Raw genomic sequence first — 21,185 nt, 5'->3', positions numbered from 1 at the left:
TGTGCGCCTCGTATTCAAAATGGCATTGCAGATGCACTTTCCAAAGCAGCAAGTAATTTGAAGATTCCTATGAACTCAAGTAATAAATTCGAAATCCATGTGAAACATCGTCCGACTATCCCGGACAATCAGAGATATTGGCAAGTTTTCCAAGATGACGAGGAGATGAATGATTTTTTGGAAAACAAAGGTAAGTTTATAAATACCTCAATTGATGTAGAACATGATGATGGTAAAGATGATGTGCAGATCAATCAAATTGAAGTGTTGCAGCTTAAGGATAATATTATTCCTAAAGGCTTGATACCTTTAGAAGAACTCTTTGATCACGATGACGTAGCCCGCAAACCAACATTGCAGCCAACAGAGAAGGGAGTTGAAGAGGTGAATATTGGAACAGCTGAAAATCCAAAGATGGTAAAGTTGTCCAAAGCATTGCCACAAAAGGTAAAGGCCAAATATATCAGTTTGTTGTCATCCTTTGCTGATGTGTTTGCTTGGGACTATTCTGACTTGAAGACATATGATACCAATATAATTCAGCACACTATTCCTATTAAGCCTAATCAGAAACCTTTCAGACAGAAGTTGAGAAGGCTAAATCCAAAATTGCTGCCATCAATTGAGAAGGAGGTAAACAGGTTGTACAAATCAGGAATCATCGTTCCCATTAGATTTTCCGATTGGATATCTAATTTGGTGCCCATACGAAAGAAGACAGGTGAGATTTGTTTGTGCATTGATTTTAGGAATCTCAATAAAGTTTCATTGAAGGACAATTATTCGTTGCCAAAAATGGATCACATACTTCAACGAGTAGTTGGAGCATCTCGTATGTCACTACTCGATGGTTGTTCGGGATATAACCAAATTTTGGTCCATGAAGACGACCGAGATAAAACAACGTTCACCACTCCGTAGGGGACTTTTCATTATGCTAAAATACCTTTCGTTTTGAAGAACGCAGGTGCCACATTTCAGCCAGCAATGGATATGGCTTTCGCAAATGAGAAGGATGTCTTTCTGGTTGTGTACCTTGATGATTTGATGGTGTTTTCCAATTCAGATGAAGAACACATGTATCATTTGAAAATTTTCTTTCAAAAGTGCAGAAAATATGGTGTGTCGCTGAATCCGAAGAAGAGCTCGTTTGCCATGGATGAAGGCAAACTACTTGGACACATTATCTCAAAAGATGGCATTCGTATTGATCCAGCAAATGTAGAGGCGATTCAGCAAATTGACCTTCCTCGGAACAAGAAGGAGATTCAATTTTTAATGCAAGATGAATTTTTTATGTCGCTTTGTGCCTAATCTTGCTGAACACCTAAGACAGATTACAAATATGCTTAAGAAGGATAGCCAAGTGAAGTGGACCGAAGAGGTTGTAAAATCTTTCAATCTAGTAAAATTGGCTCTCTCTTCAGCTCCAGTTCTAATCAGCCCGGATTACACTCAGGATTTTATACTGTTTTCATTTTCTTCGGAGCATATTATGGCAGCTGTATTAATGCAGAAGAAATATGAGCACGAAAGACCCATCACTTTTTTTAGCCGAACTATAAGAGATGCAGCCTTGAAGTACAACATCATTGAAAAGCAAGCCCTTGCACTTGTAAAATCATTGAAAGATTTTTGGGTATATATTCTGCATTCTCATATTTTGGCTTATGTTCCTAATGCTGCTGTCAAAGACATTTTGGTACAAACAGATCCAGAAGGAAGACGAGGAAATTGGATTGCAGCTTTGCTGGAATATGATGTGGAGATAAAACCCACAAAGCTTGTTAAAGGACAGGGATTGGCAAAGTTAATGGGTAAATCGAATTTGCATGTCCTAGACATAAATCTGATTGCTGCTATGTCCGATGAGAATGAGGAAGGTTCGTCACTTCAGGTATATGAAATATTTTTTCTTTCTCCGTGGTATTCAGATATCATATATGTGCTTCAGAATTTGTCCCCACCACCTGGTATGGCTAGAAACAAAGGTGTAACTCTCAAGTTAAAGGCTGCTAAGTTTTGTATTTTGAATTCTGCACTTTATTGGAAAGATCTCGGTGTTGTTTTGTTGAATTGTTTGGTGGAAGAAGAAGTGAAGCAGGTCATAGAGGATTTCCATAAAGGAAATTGTGGTGGTCACCTTTCGGGGAAAACAACGCCAAATAAAATTCTGCGAGCGGGATACTATTGGCTAACATTGTTTTCTGATGTATATAAGGTTGTCAAGAGCTATCATAAATGTCAGATTTTTTAAGGAAGGCAGAAATTATAGCCTTTGCCGCTTAAGCCCATTGAGGTGAGTGCCCCTTTTCAGTAGTGGGGGTTGGATTTCATTGGTGAAATTCATCCTGCTTCTTCAGGTCAGCATCAATGGATCCTCACGTCGATAGATTATTTTACGAAATGGATCGAAGCAATTCCCACTAGACAAGCTACGGATGCGGTAATAATTTCATTCCTTGAGAATAACATTTTGTCTCGTTTTGGTTGCCCGAATAAGTTAATCACTGATAACGCAGTAGCTTTCAAATCAAAAAAGATGATTGAGTTTTGTAACAAGTATAAAATCATTTTGGGACACTCAACTGCCTATCATCTGCAAGGCAACGGATTGGCGGAGTCTTCTAACAAATCTTTGGTCAACATCATTAAAAAGTTGCTGGAAATAAACAAGAAGAGTTGGCATAAGAAGTTGGTCAATGCACTTTGGGCAGATCGAGTGAGTCAGAAGAAATCCATTGGTATGTCCCCCTTTGAGCTAGTTTATGGAGTTGATACAGTGTTTCCTACCTCTCTCGCAGCCCCGGTAGTCAAATTTCTTCAGGAGGCTGGTAGTGAAGATGATCATGTGTAGAGAAGACTAAATCAAATGATCCATTTGTAGCAGACGAGAGAAGAAGTTTTTCAAAAGACATTTAAGCTGCAGGAGAGAATTAAGAAAATTTATGACAGAAAAGCAAGGGCGGACAAATTTCAGTTGGATGACGTGGTGCTGAAGTGGGATGCAAGGAATGAGGAAAAGGGTAAGCACGGTAAGTTTGAAAATATCTGGAAGGGTCCCTTTAAGATTGCAGCATATCGGGGTCAGAAAGATTTTCTTCTGAAGGAGATGAACAGGGAAGATTTTCCAGGAGGGTTGGTCAATGGTCGGCTGCTCTGGTATCATTTCTGAGTTGTTTCTGTTGTTTACATTGTCATTGTAAATACCATTTTATTTTAGTTTCATTGCAAATGTGCGCTGTGATCTTTTCTTCAGTTTTGGGCCCAAAGTGAAGGCTATAATTCTGAAGAAAGATTCCAGTTTTGGGATCAGTTTATCGAGTCATCTTTTCAATCATTTTGGTTTCATAATTGAGTTGGTTTGAGTCAAGTTTCAGTCAATAAATGAATCAAGAGTCTTGTATGGATTTCACGAAATAATGGACTCCATAGCCCAATGGACAAAGGCACTGCCTACTCTCCCAGAAATCTGTAGTTCTTGGCACCTCCAAGGAGCTACCATCCCCATTGGAGCCAATGTTAGAGTTGGTCTGTTTAGCCCTCCGTCAGAGATCAAACCCTCTTTTGTTGCATTTCATTTTTAGGTGTCTCATTCAACTCGATCATCTACATTCCATTAGGAGCATCGATCTTTTGACGGAAGGGTCTTGTCTCCATACTTCCCTCATGTCTTGTACCTCCTGGTTCGTGTCTGATCATCTAAGTTCATCAAAATCAATTTTACAGTCGTTATGGATGGTCTTTTGTTCAACCAAGAGTCATGTCAGTCATTAGGTCTAGGGTTTCGCAAATTTTGCCTTCAAAGTGTCTAATAATGCCAGCAGGCCATGAGGATGTTCATAATAAGTTTTTATTCCAGATGTTTCATTGCCAATAATGCTCGAGAATGATTCTTCTTCAAAACTCTGTTTTGAAGAATAAATCGTCAAATTTATTTTTGGTAATAAATATGTAATTTTTTTTTAAAGGTTTTTCAAGCTATACAGTTCTTCAGTGCAGTCCTGGTCATCCTTTGCCAAAATCGAAGCCATCATCCTTGCAAAAAATTGCCAAGAGGTTCATCATTTAAGTCAAAAAATCAAAAGGAAACAACGAAAACAGAGTTTGTATTAGAAAGTGAAAAGTGCCAAAGCAAAAACATTATAAAAGGGGGTTTCATGAGCTAAAATCTCAAAAGCTCTTGGTCTATAAGCTATTCCTTCCTTTGATAAGCTCATTTGCAAAAGAGAAGCAAGATAGAGCAAATTTGATGAGCAAGTGAGAAATTGGGTGAATTTGGGCGAAAATCAGCCGGCGCGGCGCACTGAGCAGGAGACGTGGCGCACTGGGCGTGAATACGTAGTTTTATTTTACATAGGCGTGACACACTGGTGAGGCACGACACACTGGGCGTGCTACATGGCGCATACAGCTAGGAAGCCCGAAATCATCAGAACGACCTCCAATCACCAAAATCGCACGGGTTCACCTTGTTCCAAGTAGGTTGAGCCTAACTTCTGTTGTTTATCCATGTTTGGTGCTGATGTTATGATGGTTGATGTGGTGAATGTTTTAACAAATGATGAAATGTTATCATTACAAATTCCTCAAACAAAAATTGCTACCTAGGGTTTGATCAACTTTTTTGCTACCAAGTTCATTTTCCCTCCATCATTCCCTTACCCCATTTTTCCCTATTTTCATGGTTCCCTAAGTTCCCCTACCCCCTAAACTCACTAATCTCCTATCCCAAGTTCCCTTTCCCAAATTTCTTGTTATAAAATCCCAAACCCTAACCTTATACAAAACCTCCCAAACATCCCATATTTTCCCTATCTAAATTTATCTCAACAGTCCCAAAAATTCCCACTATTTTTCCCTCTCCTAACAGTCCCTTGTATCATTGTTTTCCCTTGGTAGTAGAGGTTGCACAATTATTAAAGACATTCCAACACAGTTTGACACATCAGCACCCATATCTTCAGGATAATTTTTCCACCAGTAGTCATGGCATCTAATCCTTCATCTGATTATGAAGTGGAGACCCAAAGTGAGTCACTTGCAGAAGGACATGCACCCCGGAGGCCTCATAGAGGTGGCAGACATATCAGAGAAGAACCAACGACCCTTACTGAATTACAGGCCTGCCCTCTTGCCATCTCTTGTTTCCAGCATCAGTCATGTTATGATTTTTGTGAGAAGGTTGCTAATGTTCAATTTCATCATGAGTTGGCTCGTCTATTTGTACAACATTTACATGGTGACCAAGCCACTCTAGCTGGTGTTACTTTAACACTAACATCAGATTCCATTTCATTAGCAACCGGCATACCAAACATTGGAAAACCATGGAACAAGAGGCAGAAAATTGACCGGCAGCACTATGAACCGTACATCAAGCCCGGCTTTTTGAGACCGCTCAAGAGAGTGTTTCCATTTCAGTACCTCAAATATGAATATGCGCCTTTAATGAAACTGATCATGAAGTATTTCAGCTGTGAGGGCCGGTTCTCCCGCTTGTATGCTTATCACATCAGGCTACTGATGCATTTCACTCGGGTACAGATGATGAACATTCCTTATTTCATATGCCGAAACATAGAAAGGATGACCACCCTTGTGTAGCACAAGACCCCTCAGTAGCAGCTTAACAATGTTTATCATTTTGCTCTCATCAAGATTGTGGTGGTTCATCAACTTGGATTATAGGGCATCACTTGGGATGATTTTATCTCTCGTGAGCTTTTCAGAGCTTCACAGGGATCTTCAGAGGCTGGACATGAGACAGATGGACCTTCTTATCAGCATGAAGGTCATAAGACACATACTACTACTAAGCCAATATTCATTACTTATCAGAAGTGCGCTAGACAGTTATTTGCAGTAGCAAAGCGAGTGTTATCTCCACCTTGGGTGGAAGGTGCCTCGCTTCCAACATCAGCACCACAGGTACAAGACAAAGGCAAGAGGCCAATGCAGGATGAGGGGCCTTCAGGTGAATGAGAGACCGACTTCATTCTCATTCAGGATGACGATACAGACATGGGCCTGCAAAGTGACAACCTTAGAGATATCATCCAGGACAAGCAGACAGAGATCAAAGCCTTGTCCCTCAACTTGGAGATGGCTAAGTGGATTATAAAATACTTGGAGCAAAGGAATAAGTAGCTTGAATATCAACAGGTGATTATGGAATTACAAAACATCAAGGAGAATCGTCAAGCTACCCAAATGAGGAGGATTGAATTCACTTCATTGGAGCGAGAGATTAATGATGATCGGGAGTCTTGGCTCGACAGAGTCAACATCCACTTAGAGAGATTGCTAGACAAGGCCGATAGGGACAAAACATTACTGAGACACATGGCTTTCCACTACATGGCACTGAACAAGGTTTGCAAGGCACGAATAAGAAATTTAAAGGCAAAACTAAGGAAGGCATCAAAAAGGCAAAAGAGGCAAAAAGAGCATGATCGACTCTGGATATTGGCCGAGGCATGCTTGGCCCATCATAGCTCTTTATGAAGAAGGTCCACCCCAAATTTCAAGAAATTTAGAGCAATTTTGCATTTTGAAAATTTTTTGCACTAAAAACATGGTTTTTCTCCCTATGCGCCGCGCCACGTGGCACTCGCTTTCTCTAGAGGGCTCCAAATCCAAAAAACTTTGTATTTCTAGATTTTTCATGATAAATTATGTTTTCCTACCTATGGCCAAGATATTTGGTCAGGTTTTGAGCCCTCTAATGGTCAAAAAACACTCAAACAATGACCTCACTGCCCCTATGTTGACACACAGGAAGAAGTCTTGGGAGATTGAACATTTGGAGGGGAAAATGGAAACAAAATCTAGAAATTCCACTTGGGTTGGAAAGTAGATAGGCAGGGCTTTCCAACAATCTATCATGAGCTCAATTTGGACTTCAGGAAGGGCCTCAAAGTCAGCTCCGAATTTGCATTACACATAGAGATTTTGGGCACGACGCATAGAGAATTTTGGCCTATTTTTCACTCTCCAGCTCAGAATTTCGGCCAGTTTTGACTAGTTTCACTTTTTGATGTTACTCTTGATCTATCTTGATATAATTGCATGACCATGATGTAATTTTGGCACAATTTTACTTGTTTTAGTAGATTCATTCACCAAAAGGTGAAATGTGAGTGAATTAATTAGTTTCCTAGCATATAGAGGCAAGTTGTCTCTTTACCTATTTTTTAGTTCCTTGTTTAGATATGGTTGAAACAGCTCCTAGAATGATGAGCTCAACCCCTAGAGGCATGGGAGGGAGTTAGGCTTGTCTATATCATGTAATTTCTCAGTCATTTTCAGGGTTGGACACTTGGGATTGTTTGGCACTCCATTGTACATTTGATTTCTGCATTTTTGGCAAAGGAAAGACCGGGATTTTGAAGCACTTGTTGGGATCTGTGTTTTGATGGCGTTTTTATTCATGTAATTGTAAGTTCATTGATGTTTTATGTATGCCATTTCCCTTCTCTTTGCTTCTGAAATTAAAAAAATTGAGTGACAAAGGTAGAATCCATGAGTTTGATGTGCTCTGCCTTAAAATTTGTTTAGTTTTATATGTTTTCATATGTTTGGAGAGGATTCTTGCAGCCTCTTGCCCTCTTCAACTCCTTAACGGTCTTTTCTATCCATTCATTTAATATAAAGCATCAAAACTACTGCCTACCTTGCCCCAACTGGAACTCTGCAAAAATTTGGCCTCATCCCCGGACCTAAATTTGCCTTTCCCTTTTTCCAACAAAACCCCCAAAAACTCAAATTAAATCCTTGCACTTCATACCTAGCCTAATATTAGTTGTTAAATCACTCATCTCAAGCCCCATCTGATTATATTTTTCTGAGATTGACCCGGAGAGAGCCCTCTCCTGTCCTCGTAGGGCTAGCTACGAGGCTGAGCATGGTTTGATGTGGACCTAGAATCTTACCTTTTCAGCCTGAGGTAAATCTAGGCTCTAACACTACAAAATTCAGAACCTTCAAGAAGATGATATAAAGATCCAGTTGGCTTCACTGAGGCTAGAAGGAGATGCACTAGTTTGGTGGGAAGCAAAGACTCAAGAGGAAATGAGAATCTATGGTAAGATATCCATCACTTGGGTTGAATTTGTTTCTGCAATTAAAAGACATTTTTATCCTTTAGCCTATATGGAAAAATTCATTATGAGTTGGGAGAATTTTAGGTAGCTTAAAGGCCAAAGGTCCAAGATTATACACAGGATTTTAGGGAAAGGGCTTTGTTATTAGGAGTGAATTTGAATTCCCAAGACACACTGTTGAAATATATTGGGGGTTTACATTCCTATATTAAACACACTATTCTTATGTTTAATCCAAACAATTTAAATGGAGTATGTGTGCAAGCCATACATCTTGAGTCTAGAGGAAAGAACACTTATGAAGAGAGTAGTAATAAAAATCCACCTAAGGGTAATGAGAAAGAGAGAGGATGAAAATGGAAGGGAAAGAAGAATGCAAGTGTGAGGAAAGAAGGGGAGAAAGTTATCTGTAAAAACTGTTGAAAAGAGGGACATAATGAGTATAATTTTTAGAAACTCTATCCAGAAATGAGACCAGATAAGTTCAACAATAAAGGGAAGCAGAAAATCACTGCTAGCACTCAATAAGATTTAGGTTCTAATTCAGGTGATGAAAATGAAATCACTACCATGGGAATCAAATAAAAACAAGATATTGCACACACTAGTTCACAAAACTTTAACACTGCTACTACCCTAGATGAAAAGAGACAAATTCAGTTATTTCATGTTAGGGTCATATCTAAACACACCAAGATTGACACAATCTTCGATAGTGTGTCACAAGTGAATCTAATCTCTGAAGACTCAGCCAATAGATTGAATCTTGAAACTGTGCCTCATCATTAACCATACCCTTTGGGATGGATAACAAGAGACACAAGTTTACAGGTTATAATAAAATTTTTGCTTAAGTTTGCAATCACTGCAAATTTTGTTGACGAAGTAGAGTTAGATGTGGTACCACTTGATATTTCAAGTGTGGTGTTGGGCAGTCATATTTGTATGACCGGAAAGCAGTCTTTTACTGCCATGAAAACAAGTATCACTTGTTCAAGGATGGTGTGGAGTACATAGTGAGAGCCCATCGCAAAAAGCTAAACATTTCTTTGGTTAATGCAGGGGAGGCAAAAAGACTAGTGAATTTAATTAAAAGTTTAGTACTTCTCATGTTCAAGCCAAATGATGATATTGTTTATGAAAATGCTGTTGCATGTAATGGAAGTTTCAATTCTGATTTGGTTGGTTCAGTTCATCAGAGTAATGAAGTATTTCAGGTTGTGAAAGAATTGTCCTTCAAGGAGAAAGAAACTTCACATGAAATATCTCTATAACAAGAGGTTTCTCTTGTGATGTTAGCATGCAAGGATTGAAAAAATTGCAAAGTGTAGGGACACCAATGCAATACAAATGTTTGTTGAACAATGGGCTCATTCAATCATCCCTTATGCCATGTTGTGCACTGATGGTTATGGTGCCAAAGAGGAATGGTAAGTATTACAAGAAAGAGGACAAAAGGAGTAGTTTTCACCAAATAAAAGTTTTAAAAAGAGGTCAGTGCAAGAATATACATAACACCAAACAATAATGGTTTATATGGATTTTAATGTTGTATGTTCCTTGTAGCACTTCTACTACATACGTGTATTTGAATTATGGAAAAAAAGAGTCATTTCTTGAAGAAATTGTCCACTTGGGTGACATAAACATGTTTAGAAAGTTTTCTTATGCACATGTCATCTATGAAGGAAATTTGTTTGATGTTTTGAAGATATCAACGTACAAGTTGGGTTTAACTTTTTTGATGCAGTTGGGCCATGATATTGGAGGAGCTAAGTTGAAGGCAAGCCTCTCCAAGTTGGAGACCATGGTTCATTGGTCAATGCCCAAGATCGTCATTTTGATAAGAGGTTTGTTGGGAGTAACCCATTGTTGGAGGAGAGTTGTTGTTGAAATTTCTTCTTTCGAAGCTCCTTGGCATGCATTGTCATGTGTGTACAAATTATTCCAGTGGGGAAGCAAATAGCAAGAGGCATGTGTTGCTTCAAACCAAAAGATCAGTTGAATTATTTTTTATGCTCTTTCAAACTTGAAAGGATCATTTGAGTTTAAAGTTTATGCAAGCAACTTCACCATCTTATTTCATTCAAAAGATTTCCATGGTGTAAAGATTACGTTGCAGAGATCCATGCACTTTCATTAGATGGATACATGTCAAAAATTTCACTTGGTTTAAAGGTAGAAAAGAGGTATAAGCAGCAAGTTCATTGTAATGCCTATTAATTATGCAATTGTTGTATTCAAGCGTCATTATGTTTTACATTAAAGTTATGTTAATAAAATTTCATACTTTCAAGATGTACAATCGTGCTTGAGTCAAGAAAACCATGTAGTGAAATTTGTCATCCATTTTCATTATATTTTGTTATGTCATCTTGGTAAGGAGGATGTTTCTTTTGATGGCGACATGGAAAAAACCATGAGTTTCTATGAATGACCGAAAATGGTGCAACAAACAATGCAAGATCAGATTGAAAAGGGCAAAGACAAGTACAGGTATAGAACGAGGTTCTCAAGGCAAGTGAATGTTGATTTCGTTAGGGAGGAGCTCAAGTAAACAAATTCGTCAAAAGCAATTGGATTGAGCTTGGAGAGGTGAGGGGGCTGTACCCTCATCTAATTGTCAGATAATAGTATCTTTTGGGGTCCAAAAGGCTTCTAGTGTGGAGGAATGATCACGTCCTCAGTATTTAGCTCCAAAATCAAAGTTCTCAGATTGGTTCAAAAACTATATGACTAGGTCTGTCTCGTCAAGGCAATCGCAACGCAATTCGTTTCATAAAAAATGTAGTCCGAATGAAGAAGAAAATGCATGTTGTTCATTTTCCTAAACATCTAAAAAAATTGCAGAATAAGACAAAATGATGACATGGCAGTGTAGTCAGCAAGGGGAATCTTCTTCAGCTTTTTCCCAATGGAGTTGTGACAAGTGTCACCTCCGGATTCACCAATTTAGTTATGTGAAGGTGAAATTGCCTAGTTATCCTAAGTTGGAATTTGAATTTATTTTATTTAAATATTATTATTTATTATATATAATTTTATTTATATTATATAATTTTTTTTAAACTATATATATATATATATATGTGTGTGTGTGTGTGTGTGTGTGTGTGTGTGTGTGTGTGTAAAATTAAAAATCAAATTTAAATTCAAATGGTGGCAAACTCCGATTTGAAATGGGCAGCAATATTCAAATTTAAACTTCGACGACAGAAAAATTATGCGAGGGATAGAGGGAGGGGGAATTGAACCCACGACCTCCCCCACCCAATTACCAATACATACCAATGAACCAAGCATGGGTTTGTGTAAACATGGGCCATGTTAATATATTTAATACCGAAATGAATGCCGACGGGGGGGTTGGTGGGAGCCAGCCTTGCGGGCTAGCCCCCACCCAATGCGACCATGCACCCGAACCAGGAGCTAGGGGCCAACACTAAGCGTGTTTAGAGCATCGTTAATCACGTTTTAAAATAATCCCATTGATTAAGTTGGCGACATTTATGGCGGAGCCACCAAATCTAGAACGACCACCAAACTTGGCGGACTTAACTGGAGTCTCTCCAGATTTAGCAGGGTTTCCTAGGAAAAATTGAATGAAGCATAACTTTCTCAATTTTTGACCAAATTGAGATCAGAAAGAAGTTTTGTTGACTAATTTGGACCTTATGAACACATTGGTGTAGGTATCAGGAGCCATAGAGCTTCGTAAATGGAATTTTTTCCACATTGAGCTAATACAGAGGCCCAAGCCATGGAAGCTGGTCCAAGGAGATGTAGCCTAGACGGGGTGAACTCCTTCATCAAAACATTGTGTTAATGTGTCTGGTTGATGGTTTGCTACACTATACATGTTTGTTGTTCATTATTCATTTTTGAAGCTATTTTTCTCATGAATGTCTTGTTTATCTTATGGAAATTTACCTATTTGTAAGCACCAACAACTAATTTAACCTCAGCACAAAAAGAAAGAAGCAAGCACATGTTTATAAATCTGTAATTGTTATTAGCACAACAAAACTAATCATACAAAAATAGATCAAAGAAATAGAGCTACACATAGATCTATGTTCCCTACCATTCAAATAAATGGATGTAGTTCAAGCTGCAAAATGGTTAATACAACTAGGAAGCTATATTACAAACCTTGAAGAAAAATTCATGGAGTTTAACTAACAAGGATGACATTATAAATTATATGGTGTTAACACTCCCAACGTAAAAGAAAGGGACAAATACTCATGAGGACTTCATTATTCAACATAAAGATGTCACTCTATAACGTCATGTTCAAATAGAGGAAACCCTGCTGGTTATTCTTTGAGGACAAAGCATCTCTAAAGGGGGTGGAAATGTTATGAATGAAATATTCATAAAATAAATAATATTAAAATAACAATTAATTAAATAATTAATTAAGTAATTATTTAAAACATTATTATTCGTGGCCAACCAATGCTTATATAAGAAAACCACCACAAAATTATTGTACACCATTCATATTTCATCAATAGTACAATTATTTACATACTTACACAAAATCTACACACTAATAATTTACTTACTGGAGTTTTCTGCTTACACACAACTAATTTTAAACTCTTCTACATTTAAATCTTTTATAGAATTGCTTATTTTAATATTTATTTCAATAAATTGAATAGAAGTGCAACACTTGGTAAAGTTATCATTGTGTACTATTGTCTCTAACTGTATATGTTATGTTTGTGTTCATTTTACCATATTTCACATTAAATTAATATTTCAAAGCTACTTCCGCATATTTCTTCACTTATGACACTTTCACATATGACAATAATAATAATTTTGAAGAACACTCTTTTTCATTGTGTACAATCATTCATTTAATCAAATTCATTTAATGATATTTTTGTTATTATTATTAATAACAGTTTATTCATAAAATAAATGTGTTTACAACTCCCTACCTCTTTGGAGACTATAACAATCTCCTCGATGTCAAAGTTTGTTGACTATCGATTATTTTTTACTACAATTTTTCCTATCTGCACGTCGAACTCTATTGATTATCTAATATGTATGTTCAATATTTATATATGGAACATTTTGAACAAATGGCCCTTAAATCTTTCCCCTTTACACCTGATGAGTGGAAAAGATATGTAGATGATATTTTCGCTAAATGGAGACATGGTTTAGATAAACTTAATGAATTCTTATCCCACTTAAACAGTCTCTCAGAACACATAAAATTCACTATTGAGATTGAAAAAGACAACCAGCTCCCCTTCCTAGATGTCCTCCTTACCAAGAAAAATGGCAAACTAAGCCACCAGGTCTTCAGAAAACAAACTCACACCGACAAATATCTTCACTCTAATTCCCACCACCATCCGAAGCAAAAAGTAGGAGTCATCAAAACCCTAGCTACCAGAGCTTCAAGAATCTCTGACCTTGATCATTTAGAAGAAGAACTTAACCATCTCTGCAAAGTCTTCATCAACAATGGCTATCAGAAAAACATTATCCAAAAGATATTCAAAGAATCCACAACCAATAACCAAAAAAGGAAGACTCTGGAAAACCCTAGAATCTCCTTACCCTATATTAAAGGAACCACTAACAAAATCAGTAGAATTCTCACCAAGCATAACATTATGGTTGCCTTCACACCCCCTAACACCATCAAAAACATGCTAGATTCTGCCAAGGACCTTATTGACCCAAAAAATCACAAAGGGGTATACTCAATTCCTTGCTCTTGTGGCAAAGTATATATAGGTGAAACAGGGAGATCCTTTGGCATTAGGCTAAAAGAGCATATTAATGACATCTCAAGAAATAGGTCAGAAAAATCTGGGCTAGCTGAGCATGCTTGTTCCTCCTCACATCATATTTGCATGGAACAAGCAAAATTAATTCATAAAGAAGACCATTATTTAAAAAGAAGAGTAAAATAAGCAATTGAAATTGAAAAATCCTCCAATAATATGAATAGACACGACGGTCGAAAGTTAAGTGATGCCTGAAAACCCCTATTAAATAAAATAAAAACGAAATAATAATAATAATAATAATAATAATAATAATAATAATAATAATAATAAAAAATAATAATAGATTTATTTCATTTGAAATTTAAATAACAAATTATATATATATATATATATATATATATATATATATATATATATATATATATATATATATAAACAATAGTATAATAAAATTATAACCAAATAAATAAACAACAATAATATATAATAAAAAAAACCTATCTAAATAAAAAGGTATTTATTAATTTATTTTTATTCATTCATAATAAATAAATAAAAATAATTAATAAATTAATAAATAATAACAATAACAATAATAATAACAATAATAAAAAATAAATAATAGATTTATTTTATTTGAAATTTAAATAATAAGCTCTATATATATAAATAAACAATAATATAATAAAATTATAACCAAATATATAAATAATAATAATATATATTAAATATAATAAATACCTATCTAAACAAATAGGTACTTATTATAAATAATAATATATTATTATTTATAAATAATAGATTTATTTTATTAAAAATATAAATAACAAATTTTATATATATATATATATATATAAACAATAATATAATAAAATTATAACCAAATAAATAAGCAATAATAATATATAATAAATACCTATCTAAATAAATAGGTATTTATTAAATTATTTTTTATTTATTTATAATAAATAAATAAAAATAAATAAACAATAATATAATAAAATTATAACCAAATAAATAAACAATATTAATATATAATAATATAATAAAAACTTATCTAATTAAATAGGTATTTATTAATTTATTTTTATTCATTTATAATAAAAAATAATAATAATAAATTAATAAATAATAACAATAATAATAACAATAATAAATAAATAATGTCCACATGGGGTAGCTCAAGCGGCAAGGGCCATGGAAATGAAGTCTCACCGAACCGGAAGTCTTGGGTTCAAATCTTGGGCTACCTCTCCCCCGTAGAGGGGTACATAATGGACATGTAAATCAGAGAGTCCCACCCCAGCTTACAAAAAAAAACAATAATAAATAAATAATAGATTTATTTTATTTGAAATTTATATATATATATATATATAATAAAATTATAACTAAATATGTAAATAATAATAATATATAATAAATATATTAAATACCTATCTAAACAAATATGTACTTATTAAAAATAATAATATATAAATAATAGATTTATTTTATTAAAAATATAAATAGTAAATTATATATAAATAAATAAACAATAATATAATAAAATTATAACCAAATAAAAATAAACAATAATAATATATAATAAATAAAATAAATACGTATCTAAATAGGTATTTATTAAATTATTTTTTATTTATAATATATAAAAAAAATCAATATATAAATAAATAATAATTATAATAATAATAATAATAATAATATAAATAATAATAAATAGATAATAGAGTTATTTTTAAATTTAAATAATTAATTAATTAATTAATTATATATATATATATAAACAATTGGGGAGAGATTGACGAGAGATTGACGAGGGGGCGATGGCGTTTCTTCAAGAGAACAGGGTTTCAGAAGGTCTGGTTGGTGCCGCCGCTGCCCTCAAAGTTCAGCACTACGTAGAAACGGAGGGGTGCCTGGCAGATGGATTCGCAGCGTATGATCTCTCCCTTTGGGTTTGGCCCGGATCTACTACCGGAAAGTAGTTTCAAGATTCGGAACAAAGCAAACAGAGACAGGAGTTTATCCTTCCCTTCTTGGCTCAGGATGCTTCACTCAAGATGGATCTAGGTACCATTTCTCACTGCTCTTGGCTTTTTGCATCAAATCAGCTGGACCCCAACCAATATCGAATGGAGGCGATGGAGATGGCGTTTCTTCGAGAGATCAGGGTTTCAGAAGATCTAGTTTGCGACACCACTAACCTCAAAGATCATCAATGCGTAGAAACGGATGGGGGCCTGGCAGATAGATTCGCAGCGTCTGATCTCTCCCTTTGGGTTTGGCCCGAATCTACTATCAGAAAGCAGTCTCAAGATTCGGAACAAAGCAAAAAGAGACTGGAGTTTTTCCTTCCCTTCTCGGCTCAGGATGCTTCATTCAGGACGGATCTGGGTACCATCTTTCACTGCTCTTGGTTATTTGCATCAAATCAGCTGGATCCCATCCTGTATCGGGTAGCTGCGTTTCCCCCAGCGAGGGTTATGCCCGGGATAGGAAGCAGCGCCTGCGTCTTTGGGAAATCGATCTGGCAGACTGTTCCTCTACCCCCTCTCGGAAAGCAGCGGGCTCGATCTGACAATTTCTGGCAGCTCTCAACCAATTTGTTCGAAGACCAAGCATGGGGCGAGAGCTTGGATCTGGATCCCCTGCGATCTACAGTACTGGATGCTGGAAAAGAACAGATCGTCAAACAGCACACCTGGATGAGAGATAACAAGGAAACCCCTCATAGATCTGGATCTCAGATTCAGATCATAGATCGAATCAGGGAACAGAGAGAGGAGATGATTACAATGGAAAAGCTAACGAGTCAAACAACATCTGCATTGGTTATGCGGGAAGAAACAAAAAATAATCTCTTTATCAGATCCATGGAAGGAAATACAATATGCATCAGATTAGGAAAATGGGAGGCAACAAACACCCTCAAACAGAGGATACAAGAAAGAACTGGAATCCCTCCATGCAATCAACTTCTTCTCTTCACAGGAAAAGTATTGCAGGAAGACTGCAAACTAATAGAATATGGTATAGGAAACAACTCAACAATATGCCTTAGCACAAGGATCCGCGGAGGCTGTTCTGGCACAAGCTCAAAAGGACCTGCGTCCTTTAAAGATGCAGTAAAAGGGAAGTTGGAACAACAAATGAAAACAGAACAACAAACTACAATACCTGGGACCTACATTTTTGAGCAGACATCACACAATCCAACCTTAACAATTGTTATACCAGAGGTAAATGAAATACACACTGATTATCTAACCAAAGCAGTGATTTGCAGGTTCAATGGATTCTGGCCCAAATGAGAAGCCCTCCGTCAATGGATCTATTCCATATGGACAGAAAACTGTGACATCCATTTATGTTCAAAGGGATTCTTCATTGTCAAATTTGACACCATAAAGGACAAGGAATATGCATTAAACGAAGGGCCATGGTTCTGGGGCAATGCAGGCCTGTTTGTAAAACCTTGGTTCCCAGAATTCGACCCCAACAACATGGTAGTCTCCAAAATGCCTGTATGGGTAAAACTGTTTAACTTACCTATACACTTTTGGCACTACAAAGTACTAGAAGGAATTGGCAATGCTTTGGGGACATTCCTAAAAGTGGACAGCGAACGCCTATCAAAGGATATCTACACTTTCGCCAGGATCTGTGTGGAGGTTGATCTCAGTCAAGGCCTACCGGAACACATCCTCTTACTCCACAATGGAAAGCAATGGACACATCCACTAGATTACGAGAACACTGCCTTTCGCTGCCGTATATGTAGACAAACTGGTCATCTACAGAGTGCATGCCCACAAAATAAAAAATAAAGGAAAAGAAGACAGCCCACAAAACCAAAAGGCTGGCAGTTTTCACCCACATGGACAGAGGATATCGAAGAGGAACAGAAGGAGGAAGACATCAGCGTACCTCAAGAAATTGTAGAAGAAGGAAGTAATCCAGAAACCAAAAATGAAAGCAGCTCACACCACCCACAGAACAGGAAATTAGGGGCAGCAAGAGAGCACACTCTTCATCAAGCTCAGATTCTGAAAAAGAAATCATGGCTGATACAAACGAATTTCAAATGACTATTGTAACAGCCACACCCAACAATGAAGGATGGCGGAAAGTGGAAAAAAAGAAAGGTAGGAAAGCATAGACAGCTTATTCTTAGATCATGTTCTTAGCAGAACAAGTTTTGATACTGCATATGCTATTGTAGCATCTACAACATGTAATTTTACTCAATTTGAATAAAATTACGATTTTTCAAGTTGAAAAAATATATATAAACAATAATATAATAAAATTATAACTAAATAAATAAATATTAATAAATATAATAAACAATTATCTAAATAAATAAACTAAATAAGTATTAATTAAAATACCATTTATAAGCCAACTACTCATGAAGACAACAGCAATATTTTTCAAATAAGTATTAATAAGCTCCGTAATTTTCATGCTCTCTCTTCTCAAAAACAAATCTCATTGCCCTGATGATGGACTCACTAAGCTAGTCTGAAACGTTGGTATCAAATCTGTTCACAGGTTTTTCCTCAAAATTAAAAAAATTGTAACCACCAATTTTGGTTGTGTTGTCTATATAAGCATTCGCTAAGTGTTAATTGTGGAATATTTTTAGCATACACGTTAAAAATGCATGTTACATTACTTTTCAAATGAGTTGGTTACAAATAGATTCTTGTCTAGGATGTACGATATTGTTCTAGTAGTTGCATGTTGTGAGAAATTATCTCTGCAAGCTAATTTTGAGTGAAAGTGAAAAACATGTAGCATTTTTTGTAGGTAAACAATGCATTGTTTCTTCTATATGTGAGTACTCAGAACATTTATACAATATACAATACAGTCTTGTAGCAATGATGTACAAAGTTCAAATACTGGATAATGTGATAATGCTAAACATGTTTACACAAGATTTGTTGCTATCATATAGCTTTAACGTTGGAATTAATTCCATGCTATGAAATTAGACCTCTTATTTTCCTTATTTCTATATATTTGATCTAACTCATATTATCAAAGCAACAGAAATGAACACAAGCAGAATAGATACTATTAAAGACAATGATAACTTTGCTAAGAGGTGTGTTTCTCTTCTATTTATTTTCATTTGATTATCTTTACATTGTACAACCCAATTTTAATTTTTTTTCCATATTCTTAATGACTATAACTAAGTGCAAGGTTTTTTCAAATTTCCAAGAAACATATAACACTTAGATATTTAGATACAAGACAACAATTACAAGGAAAAATGTACTTTGAACATTTTTATAAAACATTGATATTTGTTAAAACTAAAATCTATTTAGAATTTATGTGCAGTAACAATGACTTTGTGTTATCTTATTTTGTTTTCATTAGATAGTTGTTACTTATTCTCAATTATAGTGTCCTTTTCAGTAATGATTACAATGTATTATTTGTGAACAGGGAAAAGATATTGAATTTGAATGATGTCACAGTAGAGATGGATGAGGGTGTTTATATAACAATGAGCAGTACTGCAGAAACATATATTGCAACAAACAAAACAAAAGGAATAGAAATAAATGAAAAAACAAAAGAAAATAGGTAGTTTTTTGCAGGTTTAGTTAACCACATATCATATTTATTTTTTACCTTTTTTTTCTTAATTCTTGAATTTATTTCAATTCAATGCTCACGACTAGGAAAAAAAACAAGTCTATGTCAATGTTGATTGAAGATACCAGTAACAATAATTGGGAGGATTTTTCATGGAGTTGTCTTCGTTACATATCGAACATTTTTGGACAAAGAAAGCAAGACAAAAGAAATACTTTGTGCAAAACTAATAGATAATGATCCAATAGGATTCCAAAAGGCCAAATTTTTTAAGTCCTCAAATCTCAGCGAAACCTATCTTAGATCAAAGAGCTCGTCATTTTGAATCCGACGACATGAAGGGAACCTCAATCTGACACTGTAGACAAAATTTATTTCCATAAGAATTGTTGGGGCAAAAAAAAAATTGTAGTTGTACCTGCCATGTGGCACTCCCACAGGCCGCCACGTGGAAGTATGGATGACATCTGAGAGAATATTTTTGGGCCATTCTGGTGTTAATACTTGGCAGGCTCAGACTGGCTATACGAGGCCCAATCCAGGGGCACCACATAGCCTAATCACTGGGTGTCATGTGGCATCCTGTGAGGGGCCAGTTGGGCTTAGATCGAGCCAACATTAGTAGGGCTTTTAGTTGTAGTTATATCCAACAGTTTCTATATTTCTAGTGTTGGTTTTAGTGGACATGTGGCAGATTGATAGACTTAGTTGGAGGTTGTGTTGGCAGGAAAACATCTTGGCAGACTCGCTAAACCCCAAGTTATTTTGGTTGAGCAGTTAACATATTTCAAACGACAGATTTATTTTCAATCAAAAAATATAAAAATGGATGGAGGGTCTATGGGCTCAAACCCATGACCTCCAAATCACTAATGTCCCAACTTTCCCATGCTAAAAAGCGGTTCCAAGTGGTGCTTTGTTATCTCTGACCCCAAAAAATATATATGAGCTTGGTTCATTTGGTCAAGGGGAGTTGGACGGGAAGAATCAAACCCTAGTGGAATGACAAGGCTAAAAATGCACTGATGGAACCCTGACATGGGCATGAGTTATGAGAGAATCCAAGGGGAATATTTTACTAGAATACTTTAAGAATATTCGACATAGATTTGCAAGGAATCTGAAAGATTCCCTAGGGGCCCATATTTTCTAATGACGGAAAGGAGTCATGTTTACACTCAAATTTCACGAGTTTTTTCCAAGAATCGGATGGTGTAGGTCGTTTTATGATCTGAGTGGCCCATTTTCATGTCATTCCCAGATTTGAAAGTATAATGTTTATTTATGCCTTGTACTCATTTGGTTTTTACAAAAATGAATGAATAGTCCTCCCCATTATTGAAGCAAGGCCCAGAGACATAGTCTACACAGGACGAACTCCATAATTAAATTGTTGTGTTCCTTGTCATGTTTCATTTTATTTAAGTGTTTTCACATGTGTTTTTCATGCTCTTTTACATGCAACTATGTATACATCAATGAAGTAAATATCCTGCATAAAGTTTGGTATCAAAGTGGTCTTCTTGTTGATATGAATTACCAATGTAACCGAGAACAAAATCCAAAACGGTGAAGGTAAAATTAAGTCCTTTATTGAGGAGCTAGGCATACAACATGACAAAAGAAAAGGACAGATCATGATGTTCGTGATAAGGAGGACGAAGCTTTCTGTAAAGCTTTTTACACCCTAGCAAAT

This window comes from Pinus tabuliformis, chromosome J (genome assembly GCF_031772625.1).
Source record: "Pinus tabuliformis cultivar Carrire ecotype Pingquan chromosome J, CPIR1, whole genome shotgun sequence".
NCBI lineage: Eukaryota > Viridiplantae > Streptophyta > Pinopsida > Pinales > Pinaceae > Pinus > Pinus tabuliformis.
This window is presented reverse-complemented; position numbering follows the sequence as displayed.